General features: G+C 45.8%; 1 protein-coding gene and 1 long non-coding RNA gene across 5 annotated transcripts in view; one reads left to right on the forward strand and one right to left on the reverse strand.

The window, feature by feature from the left end:
- Positions 1-16,098, reverse strand: part of LRRC24 (leucine rich repeat containing 24) — a 121,546-nt gene that overhangs the window by 16,349 nt on the left and 89,099 nt on the right. The gene's annotated exons all lie outside the window — the stretch shown is intronic.
- On the forward strand, positions 3,365-4,124 carry LOC138643229 (uncharacterized). Its single transcript, XR_011314153.1, has 3 exons — positions 3,365-3,415; positions 3,640-3,696; positions 3,809-4,124. It is a non-coding gene; the product is annotated as an uncharacterized lncRNA (long non-coding RNA).

Genomic DNA, 16,098 nt, shown 5'->3' on the forward strand with positions numbered 1-16,098 from the left:
CTATCCGTGAGTGTGACCACCATGAAGCTATATGTAACGATACTGGATCTATAGATACAGTCCCTCAGTGCAGTACATAAAACCGGGATAGTAGAGAGCCCCCCCATATGTACAACCCCCAGGATACCTGGAAGCCACGAAAGTTATATGTGGGCCCACATGGGTGCCAACATCGGACGGAGCCCGGGAGGGAAGCGCCTAGGAGAAATAGGGTAAACGGAGGTAAAAGGGAGGTAAACTCAACATGGACCTCCAGAGGTTCTATCGCAACATTAGATTGCGTTTACATTTCTCAGAACAACCTGCCGTACCAAATTCTTCAAGGCAGGACAAGACCTTACTTGAACTCCGTGATCTGGGGCTACGGACTCATAGCTCGTACATGCCACCGCGGTCAAATCCACCAGTGGAAACCTTCGTTTCCCTCGTCGAGAGAGATATTCACACATTGACTCGTGAGATGGATCGGGGGAAGTTCCAGTTTCACACCAATCTCACTCATGCAGAGAGACTCTCACTGGAGCAACTTGCATCGGACAAATCTTTGATAATTAAACCAGCAGACAAGGGTGGGGCGACGGTGGTTATGGATAGGTCTGACTATCTTGAGGAGGAATTTAGACAACTGGGTGATACTACGGTGTACAAAGTAATACCACACAACCCTTTGAACCAGTTGGTCCAAAAAATCGCACCGGTCGTAGACTTCCATTTTCAAGCAGGCACTATTGATAGTAAAATGAGAGATTTCCTCATCAAAAGGGATCCCATTACTCCTATTTTTTATGTTCTGCCTAAAATACATAAAAGACTAGTCAAACCACCTGGACGACCTATAGTATCCCTGACTGATTCGGTCCTATCACCCCTCTCTATGGTACTGGAGAAAATTCTTACGCCGTTAGTTAAAACTACCCGCTCTTTCTTACTGGATACCAATGACTTCATTCAGATTATTAGATCTTTAGGCCCCATTTCCCCCACTTCCCTTTTGATTACCTGGGATGTCAACAGCCTGTATACATCGATAGTCCATGAGAAAGGCTTAGCAGCTACAGATCGACTCTTATGTGACAACAATGTAGATATCAAAATCCGTCACCTCTGTGCCGACCTTTTGGGCCTGGTGCTTAGAGATAATTACTTTATGTTCCAGGACACCTTTTATGCTCAACAACAAGGCACTGCAATGGGTGCGAACGTAGCGCCCCCGTACGCCGTAGCGTACATGGCGATTTTTGAACAGGATTTCGTTTATAATCATCCCTTATTCATGGCTCACTGCAGGATGTGGCGGAGATATATCGACGATATATTCTGCATCTGGGACGGTCCTATGGAATCACTCCTATCGTTTGACCAACACATTAATGGTATCTGGCCTGAACTCAAATTCTCCATACAACAGGATACACACAGGATCAGCTTTCTGGACACCTTAATCTATAAAGAGAGGGGTGGTTATTTGGCGATTGACTTATACACCAAACCCACGGACCGCAATGGCCTACTACATTTCACTAGCTGCCACCCACCCTCCATTAAGAACTCTATTCCTAAATCACAGTTCCATAGGGTCGACAGGATAGTCTCCGATGAAAGCTTAAAAAAAACAAGACTCAATGAGATGGTACATAAATTTACTGACAGGGGGTATCCTCATGGGGTACTAACGGAGGCCAAACGCAATATGTCAAATAGCAGACCCAAGGACGATTCAAAAAGAATTCCCTTTGTCTCTACTTTTCACCCGTTCTCCGGCCTGGTACAGTCAACCATCCGGAGACACTGGAATATTCTCACCAAAAGTTATCCTAACATTACAGAGTTCAAATTGCCATTCCTGTCATGTTTTAAGCGAGCTAGGAACCTGAAGGACAGGTTAGTCAAGGCAGACGTTGGCCCGGGTACCTTGGTCCCTAAACAAACTTTCCTCCATACTCAGAGACGAGGCACATTCCCCTGCCTAAATTGTCTACAGTGCAGCAATGTACAGAAGGGTCCCTCTGTTTTTCATCCTCAAACGGGTAAGGCTATTCCCATAAAGGGCTTCTACACCTGTGAGTCAACATTCGTGGTATACCTTATCAAATGCCCTTGCGGCTTGGCCTACGTGGGTGAGACCACACAAACAGTGAGGGATAGGGTAGCCCAACATAAGTCAACCATCCGATGTAATAAGACGCACCTCCCCCTACCATTCCATTTTTCCGAAAAGAACCATAATATCGCCCAACTCCGGTTCCAGGTGTTAGAACAGGTAGATATCCCTAGAAGGGGTCAAAACCGCATTAAAATGCTCCAGAAAAGGGAGGCATACTGGATTTATACTTTGCAGACCCTAGAACCAAAGGGATTAAATAGGGACTATGATGTTTCAGCCTTTTTGTAATATACTGTGTACATGTTTTTATCTTGTTGGTTATGTACATTGACCGTGTTTAAATATGTAGGCCTTGTTCTTAACTGTCTCACGTCTCTTCCTTTACAGAACCGTTAGGTGTACCCCACGCACCGAGCACTGATCTGTCTGTCCTCACATGGTATAGTATTGCTACATGATGCCCTTTTTCCATATAGAGTGTTAGTCTGTTCTCTATATGTTGTTCCGATGTGACCACCTAGTTAGGGACCTTTTTTTACTCAGTTCGGTTATCCCTGCCACTGCTCGGATTATTCTGCAGCACCTGCCCTCAGCCCTGTCCAGCCCCCAGCACCATGCTGCAACTCCATCCTCTCTTCTTATACATCCTGCGCCACAGCTCCTTCGGCATATGGCCTCTATTCTTACAGACATAGTCTTTTCTATACCTAGCTACTCTGCGCAGGCGCCCCATTCTGCGACATTCCTCCCAGGGCTTTCCCCCTTTTGCACATGCGCGGGTGGCGCCGTTCATGTGATCCTATGACGCAGCACGTCAGCTGGTCTCCAGACGGCGGGCACTTAAACCCGGAAATGCCGCTACCTCCCAGCAGCCCCGAGAGATAGTGTCTCCTCCTGCACGGCGCCGATGCCCTCTGAGCACACAAGGTACAGCAGCGCCCTCTTCTAGCTATGCTTGCCCCTCGTCCCCTTTTTCCCTCCCCTTCCCTCTTCTTGTATTCTCCTCAGTATGGTTACCTTTTCCTGCTCCCTCTCTCCACAGCGCTATCACCATTGCGAGTGTCTCGCCTTTCAGCAGCGCTCAGTCACCGTACCTACATACTGTTCCAGGTAACTGCCATAGTTTTCATACAGGGGGGCCCTCCTGCTGTTAGCCACTTAGCCTGCGTTAGGCGCGGTGCCCTGTATTTTATCTCCATTTTTACCTCCCTTTTACCTCCGTTTACCCTATTTCTCCTAGGCGCTTCCCTCCCGGGCTCCGTCCGATGTTGGCACCCATGTGGGCCCACATATAACTTTCGTGGCTTCCAGGTATCCTGGGGGTTGTACATATGGGGGGGCTCTCTACTATCCCGGTTTTATGTACTGCACTGAGGGACTGTATCTATAGATCCAGTATCGTTACATATAGCTTCATGGTGGTCACACTCACGGATAGTACGCCTATAAGGGCTCTACGCTCAGTTGCCTTGCATGATATCTGATATATGGTATTACTATGTGTTTTTTTATGTGCTCTTGTCTTTGTGTTGTAGGCACCTCACCCTGCACCTTAGTTCTGTGACCCCGTACATCGGGCCACCTCATTCGCTGTATCCTTCTTCTATTTAGGGGACGGTCTTTTTACAACCCTTTCAGGTCGTCCTTTCACTGGGACTCGATACCATCATTTGACAAACCTTTCTTTCCTATACACGTTCACAGTCCATAGCATCTCCTGAACCAGGCTCACGACCCACGGAACACCAGGCCGATTCTACTTAGTCCGCCACGGTCGTTGTCTGTCACATTTCAAGTGATGTATTTTATTCTTCCAAGCAGAATGTTGTACGCCTGTATTTACACTGTGCATCATGTATTTTGTATTTTGTCTAAACAGAATTTCTTGTATTTTTACATGTATATTTCAGTAATCCAAAAACTGTGTCTGATGAAGGTCTTGTGATTAGACCGAAAACGTTTATTGTTGAGCTGGATGCACTGAATAAACGAATTGTTCACTTCTCACCTTGCAAAAATATCTCCTGAGTGCCTAGTATTCTATTGCCTATATTTGACGGGTTGGATACCTAACTAGTGCACCTCTAAGAAGCCAAGAGTGCCGTGCTTACTATTGCTACATGATAAGTAAATAGTGATATGTATGAGAAAAGCTGGGTGAACATTGATATACATGGGAAAAGCTAGGTGAGTGGTATGTATGTGGCGAAAGCTTCTATCAAAGCATAACCATTAATTTTTGCCAGTTGGATTAACAAATAAATCCATATACATATTGACCCCTCTCCCCTATAAACCAAGGTGTCTAGAAAGCTTAATTCTGTGTCACTAAAACTTCACCGTAGTGTAGGGTGCTGTTCATTAAGAAAATGAAAAAAGGATTGAAAAGAGACTACATCTCCAGTCAACACAGAGAAAATGTTGTCTATGTACCGCAGCCAAATGAAACAATTTACTAGAAAAAGTTTGCTGCGGTACACAGATGCTTCATCATAGTAACATAGTAACATAGTAACATAGTTAGTAAGGCCGAAAAAAGACATTTGTCCATCCAGTTCAGCCTATATTCCATCATAATAAATCCCCAGATCTACGTCCTTCTACAGAACCTAATAATTGTATGATACAATATTGTTCTGCTCCAGGAAGACATCCAGGCCTCTCTTGAACCCCTCGACTGAGTTCGCCATCACCACCTCCTCAGGCAAGCAATTCCAGATTCTCACTGCCCTAACAGTAAAGAATCCTCTTCTATGTTGGTGGAAAAACCTTCTCTCCTCCAGACGCAAAGAATGCCCCCTTGTGCCCGTCACCTTCCTTGGTATAAACAGATCCTCAGCGAGATATTTGAATTGTCCCCTTATATACTTATACATGGTTATTAGATCGCCCCTCAGTCGTCTTTTTTCTAGACTAAATAATCCTAATTTCGCTAATCTATCTGGGTATTGTAGTTCTCCCATCCCCTTTATTAATTTTGTTGCCCTCCTTTGTACTCTCTCTAGTTCCATTATATCCTTCCTGAGCACCGGTGCCCAAAACTGGACACAGTACTCCATGTGCGGTCTAACTAGGGATTTGTACAGAGGCAGTATAATGCTCTCATCATGTGTATCCAGACCTCTTTTAATGCACCCCATGATCCTGTTTGCCTTGGCAGCTGCTGCCTGGCACTGGCTGCTCCAGGTAAGTTTATCATTAACTAGGATCCCCAAGTCCTTCTCCCTGTCAGATTTACCCAGTGGTTTCCCGTTCAGTGTGTAATGGTGATATTGATTCCCTCTTCCCATGTGTATAACCTTACATTTATCATTGTTAAACCTCATCTGCCACCTTTCAGCCCAAGTTTCCAACTTATCCAGATCCATCTGTAGCAGAATACTATCTTCTCTTGTATTAACTGCTTTACATAGTTTTGTATCATCTGCAAATATCGATATTTTACTGTGTAAACCTTCTACCAGATCATTAATGAATATGTTGAAGAGAACAGGTCCCAATACTGACCCCTGCGGTACCCCACTGGTCACAGCGACCCAGTTAGAGACTATACCATTTATAACCACCCTCTGCTTTCTATCACTAAGCCAGTTACTAACCCATTTACACACATTTTCCCCCAGACCAAGCATTCTCATTTTGTGTACCAACCTCTTGTGCGGCACGGTATCAAACGCTTTGGAAAAATCGAGATATACCACGTCCAATGACTCACCGTGGTCCAGTCTATAGCTTACCTCTTCATAAAACTAAGCAACAAACAAATTAGTGTAAATGGGCGTGACATTTGTGCCCATTGCGGTCCCCTGTCGCTGTCCATAAAAATGATCCTGGAATATAAAGTAATTACGGTACAGTACAATCCTCAGTAAGTCCAAGATGAAATTTATCTGTAGCGTCGGTACTTGATTATTTTTTAATACATCCGCAATGGCACAAAGTCCATCATCGTCGTCTATGGAAGTCTATAAATGACAGACATCAATAGACACCAAATGTGCATTGTCAGCGGGATCAACCATTTTAAGTACATTGATAAAATCTTGCATATCCAAAACAAAGGACATATGTTTTGGTACATAATGTCTCAAAACTCTGTCAAGAAAAATTGATAAGGAACTGAGGATAGATTCTGTGCCTGCCACCATGGATGGGCCTGGTGGATTTTTCAGCCCCATATGAATCTTTAGGAGTGTATAGAGAAAAGGGATGATAGGACATTCTTGATTAAAGACAACCCTAAGGTCATCATCAATCAACTGTTTTGTCCTTGCTCCATTAACTATTATTATTATTATTATTATTTATTTATATAGCACCATTGATTCCATGGTGCTGTACATGAGAAAGGGGTTACATACAAATTACAAATATCACATACAGTAAACAAACTAACAATGACGGACTGATACAGAGGGGCGAGGACCCTGCCCTTGCGGGCTTACATTCTACAGGATTATGGGGAAGGAGACAGTAGGTTGAGGGTTGCAGGAGCTCCGGTGTTGGTGAGGCGGTAGCTCCGGTGTTGGTGAGGCGGTAGCTCCGGTGTCGGTGAGGCGGTAGCTCCGGTGTCGGTGAGGCGGTAGCTCCGGTGTTGGTGAGGCGGTAGCTTCGATAGTGATGAGGCAGCAGCGGTGTCAGTGCAGGCTGTAGGCTTTCCTGAAGAGATGAGTTTTCAGGTTCCGTCTGAAGGATCCGACTGTGGTTGATAGTCGGACGTGTTGGGGCAGAGAGTTCCAGAGGATGGGGGATATTCGGGAGAAGTCTTGGAGGCGATCTCTAGTATATCAAGCAGAATATCATATTTAGGACCCTTATCCAACCAGACATATACCTCCTTATCAGATAGTTTCCTGGAAATCTCATTTACATAGACCTACAGATCCTAAATTACCAAGGCCCCACCCTTGCCAGCTGGTTTGCAAATAATGAATTCATCTTCCATGAGATTACCCAATGCTAAAAGTTCTTGCCCACTAAAATTGGACCTTACTAGTAAAGAGGTTTTTGTAAACCACATTAATTACTTCTTTAGAAACCAAATCAATGTATGTTTCAATGCTATTGTCAGCTGTAGGTGGTGGGAGTCAACTCTTACATTTCACACCCAAGGATTTACCATTGAAGGGAACAGAATCATAGAATGGTAGAGTTGGAAGGGACCTCCTGGGTCATCTGGTCCAACCCCCTGCTCAAAGCAGGATTCACTAAATCATCCAAGACAAGTGCCTGTCCAGCCCCTGTTTGAAGACTTCCATGGAAGGAGAACTCACCACCTCTCGTGGCAGCCTGTTCCACTCATTGATCAACCTGTCGAAAAGTTTTTTCTAATATCTAATCTGTCTCCTCCCATTCAGTTTCATCCCATTGCTTCTAGTCTTTCCTTGTGCAAATGAGAATAAAGATGATCCTTCCACAATGTGACAGTGCCACGGGGTCCTTTTCCGGTACCACACAATCAACAGAGCCAGCGAAGAGTGAACAATCCCAAGACCTTTATTTAGGCAAAAATACGAAAGGTCCATATATGATCCACCACACAAAGGATAAAATAGTCCAGAACACGATTGCAGTTCAGTTACAGGATAAAAATCCAACAATCCAGCAGACAGAGGATCACATAGTCCATAAACTCTTCTTTCTCTCTGAGATGCTGTCTTCACATCATGGTTCCACACAGGACTGATCTGTGTCTCACCTCCCTGATATTTACAAGTCTTCCTCCTCATTCACAGGTCAGGAGGGGGAAGGTCTCAGGGGCTCATTGTTTCAACAAGCTAGGTCAACATGTCATTAACATACAATACTATGGGGCTGATATCATATGGCAGCAACAGCCATTCATCAATTCGCAAATAACTCCTTCTACAAGAGAACACCATGAAAATAAGTAAAATATAAATATACACAAAACTGATACATAGCATATCCCACCATCACAACCTCTCCCCCCTCATAATAAGTGAGCACACTATGAGGTCTACACAGACCTCTGCTCACTATAGTCCACATTGCTCAATAGTTTATAGTTCCTTGTACAGTGGCCGGGGTTGCAATAATCATGAGCACTTGTTATCCATAAAGTCCCGGGTCCTGGCTTTATGGTCATACCAGGCTTTTTGACTGGACTGGGCCGTTCGCTGATGTTCATTAGCCAAGGTAGCTAGCTGGGCGAGACGGTCTCTGAACTCTAGAACATAGGGAATGATGGGTGTTCCGGTATCTGCGATATCTCCCTCCAATTGTTCTTTCAGAAGAGTGAGAGGCCCACGGACCTTCTGCTCCCACAAAATGACTTTGTAACTGCCCAATGTCATTTCCAAGGAGGATATCTGCAGGAAGTCCTCCCATAACTCCAATCCAACACAGTTTTTCTCCAAAACCATAATCCAAACGTACTAAAGCTCGCTGTATATATTTGTGGACACCCCCCGCCAAGACAATGGGAATTCCCGGGCCCTGGTGAATTGCCTCAGGTCGAACCACATGGGGGTTAGCGATAGTCAGGAATGCCCCCGTGTCTCTAAATCCCAACACTTTGTATCCATCAATTAAGACATCCTGCAGGTGGCAATAAAGATAACTTGGAATCTGAATTAGTACTGTACTTCCTGGACGCAATATGGGATTAGAGCTATAGTTATAGACTCTAGTTGTATGTCTCTTGGTACTTGATCACTTGTGCTGTCAGTTAGTTATACATACGACCATATGCATAGTCATCAGAATCTCTAACTTACTCATTGCGTTTAGTGCGTTCACTAAAGTTCAGTACTTTCACGATGGCCGAAACATTGCTCTATTTATTCCTTCTCACTGTTGTTCTGTTTTAAATCTTCTGAAATAAATTGGATTTTTATAAGCATGTCTATGGTTCCCTGGATACCTTTGGATTTGCTGCTGTTATTGGAGCTGGTGAAGGCCACGTACTCATCACTGGTGCATGGGAAGTCTATAATGGACTGAGCTTTCCCCAGTGGCTCCTATTATAGATCATCGTCATGGTGGGAAACACCTGGAGATTGGAGCAGAAGCTGGTGGAGACCACGTACTCATCACTGGTGCATGGGAAGTCTATACTGGACTGAGCTTTCCCAGTGGCTCCCATTATAGATCATCGTCATGGTGGGAAACACCTGAAGATTGGAGCAGAAGCTGGTGGAGACCACGTACTCATCACTGGTGCATGGGAAGTCTATACTGGACTGAGCTTTCCCAGTGGCTCCCATTATAGATCATCGTCATGGTGGGAAACACCTGAAGATTGGAGCAGAAGCTGGTGGAGACCACGTACTCATCACTGGTGCATGGGAAGTCTATACTGGACTGAGCTTTCCCAGTGGCTCCCATTATAGATCATCGTCATGGTGGGAAACACCTGAAGATTGGAGCGGGAGCTGGTGGAGACCACGTACTCATCACTGGTGCATGGGAAGTCTATACTGGACTGAGCTTTCCCAGTGGCTCCCATTATAGATCATCGTCATGGTGGGAAACACCTGAAGATTGGAGCAGAAGCTGGTGGAGACCACGTACTCATCACTGGTGCATGGGAAGTCTATACTGGACTGAGCTTTCCCAGTGGCTCCCATTATAGATCATCGTCATGGTGGGAAACACCTGAAGATTGGAGCAGAAGCTGGTGGAGACCACGTACTCATCACTGGTGCATGGGAAGTCTATACTGGACTGAGCTTTCCCAGTGGCTCCCATTATAGATCATCGTCATGGTGGGAAACACTTGAAGATTGGAGCAGAAGCTGGTGGAGACCACGTACTCATCACTGGTGCATGGGAAGTCTATACTGGACTGAGCTTTCCCAGTGGCTCCCATTATAGATCATCGTCATGGTGGGAAACACCTGAAGATTGGAGCAGAAGCTGGTGGAGATCACGTACTCATCACTGGTGCATGGGAAGTCTATACTGGACTGAGCTTTCCCAGTGGCTCCTATTATAGATCATCGTCATGGTGGGAAACACCTGAAGATTGGAGCGGGAGCTGGTGGAGACCATGTACTCATCACTGGTGCATGGGAAGTCTATAGTGGACTGAGCTTTCCCAGTGGCTCCTATTATAGATCATCGTCATGGTGGGAAACACCTGAAGATTGGAGCGGGAGCTGGTGGAGACCACGTACTCATCACTGGTGCATGGGAAGTCTATACTGGACTGAGCTTTCCCAGTGGCTCCTATTATAGATCATTGTCATGGTGGAAAACACTTGAAGATTGGAGCGGTCTCTTCTTGTAACCACTTGACTTCTTTGGAAATCTGAAGCGGCTAAAAGATGCTGAAAATCCTGAAGGTGTGAACAGCGAGCGGTTCCTACCTAGGACTGCAGATGATCGTTCTTTAGAGCGTGTAGTTGGCACTTTCTCAGGAGCTTTGCACGTAACCTGATGAAGCTTTACTTGTAAAATATATCAACTAACCAATATTTATTCTGAAGTTGAGAACAGCAACGGATGAATCAGCAGGATCTAATATGGAGCAGAAAGATCTGTAACCGCTGTTCCTACAAATATCACAGGTTGTCAGATATAACCACCAGGCGACCATATCTGACTGGCTTCTGGTACTGCTGCATCTGACATCTCGACCCGTAGGAAGGTCGCGGTGTCAGGCATTCTGAAGTTGTCAGAAGCCTTCAGGGCACCACCACACATACATTAGTGACCCACAGGAGTCCTAGCCCTGGTCCCCTGCCCACGCCGCACCATCGACGACTCTTAGCCTTTTATGTCCTGTCGAGAAATGTGTTAGAAGTTGATTAAACTTGTAGAACATGAAGATTTACTGTCAATACTGAATGGTGCCGGGAACTAATGAGGATGAACCGCGTCACCGGCGCCAACCGCAGCTCAACCAGTAATTCATTAGTTAATTTTGTTACCAGCGAAGGACGGACGATTCCTGTCAACACTATAAAGAGTGTCATTAGGGAACGTGCAGGAAAATCCGCCCAGAAAAAGGCAATGAAGATGACCCTGAAAAACGCCCACATGATGGCGTCCACGTCGAGCAGATAGAAACCACGCAGGGTGCATGTGAGGGAGCGTTGTGTAAAAGGACCGGCAGAAATGGAAATATGCATGGAATATACACAGTATGTGCAGCACCAGCTCCTCGCCTATTACCGCCGACAATCAGCCAGTATATAGCGCCTTGCAAAAGTTTTCATACCCCACAAACTTTTCCACGTTCTTTCCCATTACACCCACAAATGTAAATATACTTTATTGGATTTTCAAAGTAACAAGTATTTATGACGCGTAAAGGAAATTATACGAGGTCTTCTAGTTATTTTACCAATATAAATCTGAACATTGTGCATTAGTATTCAGCCCCCTGTAGTCTGATGCCCCTAAATAAAATCTTTAGTAACCAATCACCTCCAGAAGTCACATAATTAGTACATTGCATCTTGGTGGGTGTGATTTCCTCTCAGTAAGGCTGGTTTCACATTTGCGTTTTTTGCCGCTGCGTTTTTGCGCAAAAAAAGCATGCTTTTTTTCCTATACTTAACATTAAAAACGCATGTGTTTTTTTGCATGCGTTTTGCCCCTTTTTGCAGCCGCATGTGTCTTCTATGCATGCGTTGTGTTGCAGAAATGCAACATGTAGTAATTTTTAGCGGCTTTTTTTGCCGCAAAAAATGCATGCTTTTTTTGCGGCAAAAAAACCTATTGCTGTCAATGTAAACGCATGCGTTTTTAAGCACATGCGTTTGGTTGCGTTAAAAACGCATGCGTTTTTATAGAAAAAAAACAGAAAACACACTGATATGCCAACCCCCACCATAAAGGTGATAAAGGAATCCTAACCCTAAAGGGATCCTAACCCTACCCCTAGGGATCCTAACCCTACCCCTAACCCTACACCTAACCCTAAGGGTTAGGATCCCTTTAGGGTTAGGGGTAGGGTTAGGATCCCTAGGGTTAGGGTAGGGTTAAGATTCCTTTAGGGTTAGGGTTAGGATCCCTACCCCTAACCCTAGCTATTTCTGTTTATAGTGGGTTTTTTACTTGATTTTGATGATTGGCAGCTGTCACACACTTCTCATCATGCGTTTAAAAAACGCAAACGCATGAAAAAACGCATGTAAACGCGTCAACGCCGCGTATTTTTCACCACATGCAAAAACGCATGCGTCTAAAAAACGCAGCGTTTGCACGCGTTTACATGCGTTTTTTCACCATGCGTTTTTTTTTTTTAAAGGCATGTGTTTTAAAATGCAAGTGTGAAACCAGCCTTAAACTACAGCTGTTCTGTGAAGGCCTCAGAGGTTTGTGTGAGAACATGAGAGATAGAGATGGGCGAACCTGAACAGTAAAGTTCAACGTCTGCACCGGACACCTACTGTTCGGGCAGAAACACTGAACACGGACTTCACCAGGAAAACACCCCCGAACACCGGGTGTTTGTCGCGCTTTCATGTGCTTGACAGTGCAGCAAACACTGCTTCTGATCAGCGGTAAAATCATCCCTGCCAGTCAGACAGCCGCGGTTCCTTGTCAAATGCCAGCATGAGCCCACAGCTGTGATCGGAGGTATAAAGTTTACCTCTGGTCACTGGATGATAGGACTACTGCACCAATCAGCCAACACCTGCTGCTGCTAATAACAGTGAGAGCAGGAGCGGATGATGGGAGTATTCGTCAGTTGACGCTGATGCTTTAATTAAATAATACAAAAAAAATGCTGTGGGTTCCCCTGAATTTCTGATAACCAGCTAGGCAAAACTGAGAGCTGGGGGCTGCAACCCTGAGCCGTCAGCTTCACCAAGGCTGTTTATCAAGAATAGAGAGGTCCTCACACTGTATTTTGTAATTATTTAAATAAATCACAGGGAGAAATTTCTCACTGTGATAGTAGGGATCTCACTATGATAATGATTTTACCGCCAATCAGAAGCAGTGTGTGCCGTGCTTTCCTGCATATGACAGCATGACAAACACTGAATGGGGGATTCAACTGAATGGGGTCCAGGTTCGGGTCAGAGTACTGTTCTAGAACCCCAACCGGAACTTTTTTAACTGTTCGATCAAACCTGAAAATCCAGGGGTCCACCCATCTCTGATTAGGGATCAAATAGCATCATGAAAACCAAGGAGCTCACCAGATAGGTCAGGGATAAAGTGGTGGAGAAGATTAAAGCAGGGTTAGGTTATAAAAATAGCCCAAGCTCCGACCTTCTCACAGAACATCAATCCATCATCCTAAAATGGAAGGAGTATGGCACAACTGTAAACCTACTAAGACATGGCCGTCCACCTCCCAAGCAAGGAGAGCAATAAGTAGAGAAGCAGCCTAGAGGCCCATGGTCGCTGTGGAGGGTCTGCGGAGATCCACAGCTCAGGGGGAGAATCTGTCCACAGGACAACCATTAGTTGCGAACTCCACAAATCTGGCCTTTATGGCAAATAGCAAAAAGAAGCCATTTATGAAATCCATAAGGGTATGTGTCCACGTTCAGGATTGCATCAGGATTTGGTCAGGATTTTATGTCAGTATTTGTAGCCAAAACCAGGAGTGGAACAATTAGAGGAAAAGTCTAATAGAAACATCTGCACCACTTCTGCATTTATCACCCACTCCTGGTTTTGGCTACAAATACTGACATAAAATCCTGACCAAATCCAGATGCAATCCTGAACGTGGACACATACCCTAAGAAGTCCCATGTAGGGACGCAGCGAGTATGTGGAAAAAGGGGCTCTGGTCAGATGAGACCAAAGGAGAACTTTTGGGATAAATGTAAAACGCTGTGTGTGGTGGAAAACTAACACTGAACGTCACCCTGAAAACACCATCTGCTCAGAGACAATGGGAAGATGGATGGAGCTAAGGCTACGTTCACATTAGCGGTGCGTCGGGCGCAACTGCGGCGACGCATGCGCCCCTATATTTAACATGGGGGGCGCATGGACATGCGTTTTGTAACGCATGCGTTTTTTGGGCGCAAGCGTCAGGGCGCAGAGGACGCTGCTTGTTGCATTTTTTTTGCACTATAAAAATGAACGCATGCGTCACAAAACACGTTTTGCTGCGTTTTTGCGTGCGTTGTGCGTTGCGTCGCCGACGCAGCACTCAACAACGCAAATATGAACGTAGCCTAAAGGACAATCCTGGAGGAAAACCTGTAGGAGGCTGCAGAAGACCTGAGACTGGGGAGTAGGTTCACCCTCCAGCAGGACAACAACCCTCAACATCCTGTAAGAGCCCCAATGGAGGGTTAGAGCACAGCATATTCCTGTGTGTGATCGGAGCAGTCATCGTCCAGACCCAAATCTCCGAGAATCTGAGACAAGACGTGAAAATTACTGATCACCGACGTCTCCATCCAATGTCACTGAGCGAGAGTGCAAAATATCACCTCTAGATGTGCAAAGCTGGAGAGACAGACCCCAAAAGACTGCAGAGAAAGGAGGAGAGACAGACCCCAAAAGACTGCAGAGAAAGGAGGAGAGACAGACCCCAAAAGACTGCAGAGAAAGGAGGAGAGACAGACCCCAAAAGACTACAGAGAAAGGAGGAGAGACAGACCCCAAAAGACTGCAGAGAAAGGAGGAGAGACAGACCCCAAAAGACTGCAGAGAAAGGTGGAGAGACAGACCCCAAAAGACTACAGAGAAAGGAGGAGAGACAGACCCCAAAAGACTGCAGAGAAAGGAGGAGAGACAGACCCCAAAAGACTGCAGAGAAAGGAGGAGAGACAGACCCCAAAAGACTGCAGAGAAAGGAGGAGAGACAGACCCCAAAAGACTGCAGAGAAAGGAGGAGAGACAGACCCCAAAAGACTGCAGAGAAAGGAGGAGAGACAGACCCCAAAAGACTGCAGAGAAAGGAGGAGAGACAGACCCCAAAAGACTGCAGAGAAAGGTGGAGAGACAGACCCCAAAAGACTGCAGAGAAAGGAGGAGAGACAGACCCCAAAAGACTGCAGAGAAAGGAGGAGAGACAGATCCCAAAAGACTGCAGAGAAAGGAGGAGAGACAGACCCCAAAAGACTGCAGAGAAAGGAGGAGAGACAGATCCCAAAAGACTGCAGAGAAAGGAGGAGAGACAGATCCCAAAAGACTGCAGAGAAAGGAGGAGAGACAGACCCCAAAAGACTACAGAGAAAGGAGGAGAGACAGACCCCAAAAGACTGCAGAGAAAGGAGGAGAGACAGACCCCAAAAGACTGCAGAGAAAGGTGGAGAGACAGACCCCAAAAGACTGCAGAGAAAGGAGGAGAGACAGATCCCAAAAGACTGCAGAGAAAGGAGGAGAGACAGACCCCAAAAGACTACAGAGAAAGGAGGAGAGACAGACCCCAAAAGACTGCAGAGAAAGGAGGAGAGACAGACCCCAAAAGACTGCAGAGAAAGGAGGAGAGACAGATCCCAAAAGACTGCAGAGAAAGGAGGAGAGACAGACCCCAAAAGACTACAGAGAAAGGAGGAGAGACAGACCCCAAAAGACTGCAGAGAAAGGAGGAGAGACAGACCCCAAAAGACTGCAGAGAAAGGTGGAGAGACAGACCCCAAAAGACTACAGAGAAAGGAGGAGAGACAGACCCCAAAAGACTGCAGAGAAAGGTGGAGAGACAGACCCTAAAAGACTACAGAGAAAGGAGGAGAGACAGACCCCAAAAGACTGCAGAGAAAGGAGGAGAGACAGACCCCAAAAGACTGCAGAGAAAGGAGGAGAGACAGACCCCAAAAGACTGCAGAGAAAGGAGGAGAGACAGACCCCAAAAGACTGCAGAGAAAGGTGGAGAGACAGACCCCAAAAGACTACAGAGAAAGGAGGAGAGACAGACCCCAAAAGACTGCAGAGAAAGGTGGAGAGACAGACCCTAAAAGACTACAGAGAAAGGAGGAGAGACAGACCCCAAAAGACTGCAGAGAAAGGAGGAGAGACAGACCCCAAAAGACTGCAGAGAAAGGTGGAGAGACAGACCCTAAAAGACTACAGAGAAAGGAGGAGAGACAGACCCCAAAAGA

The sequence above is a fragment of the Ranitomeya imitator genome, chromosome 6 (assembly GCF_032444005.1).
Source record: "Ranitomeya imitator isolate aRanImi1 chromosome 6, aRanImi1.pri, whole genome shotgun sequence".
Taxonomy (NCBI): domain Eukaryota; kingdom Metazoa; phylum Chordata; class Amphibia; order Anura; family Dendrobatidae; genus Ranitomeya; species Ranitomeya imitator.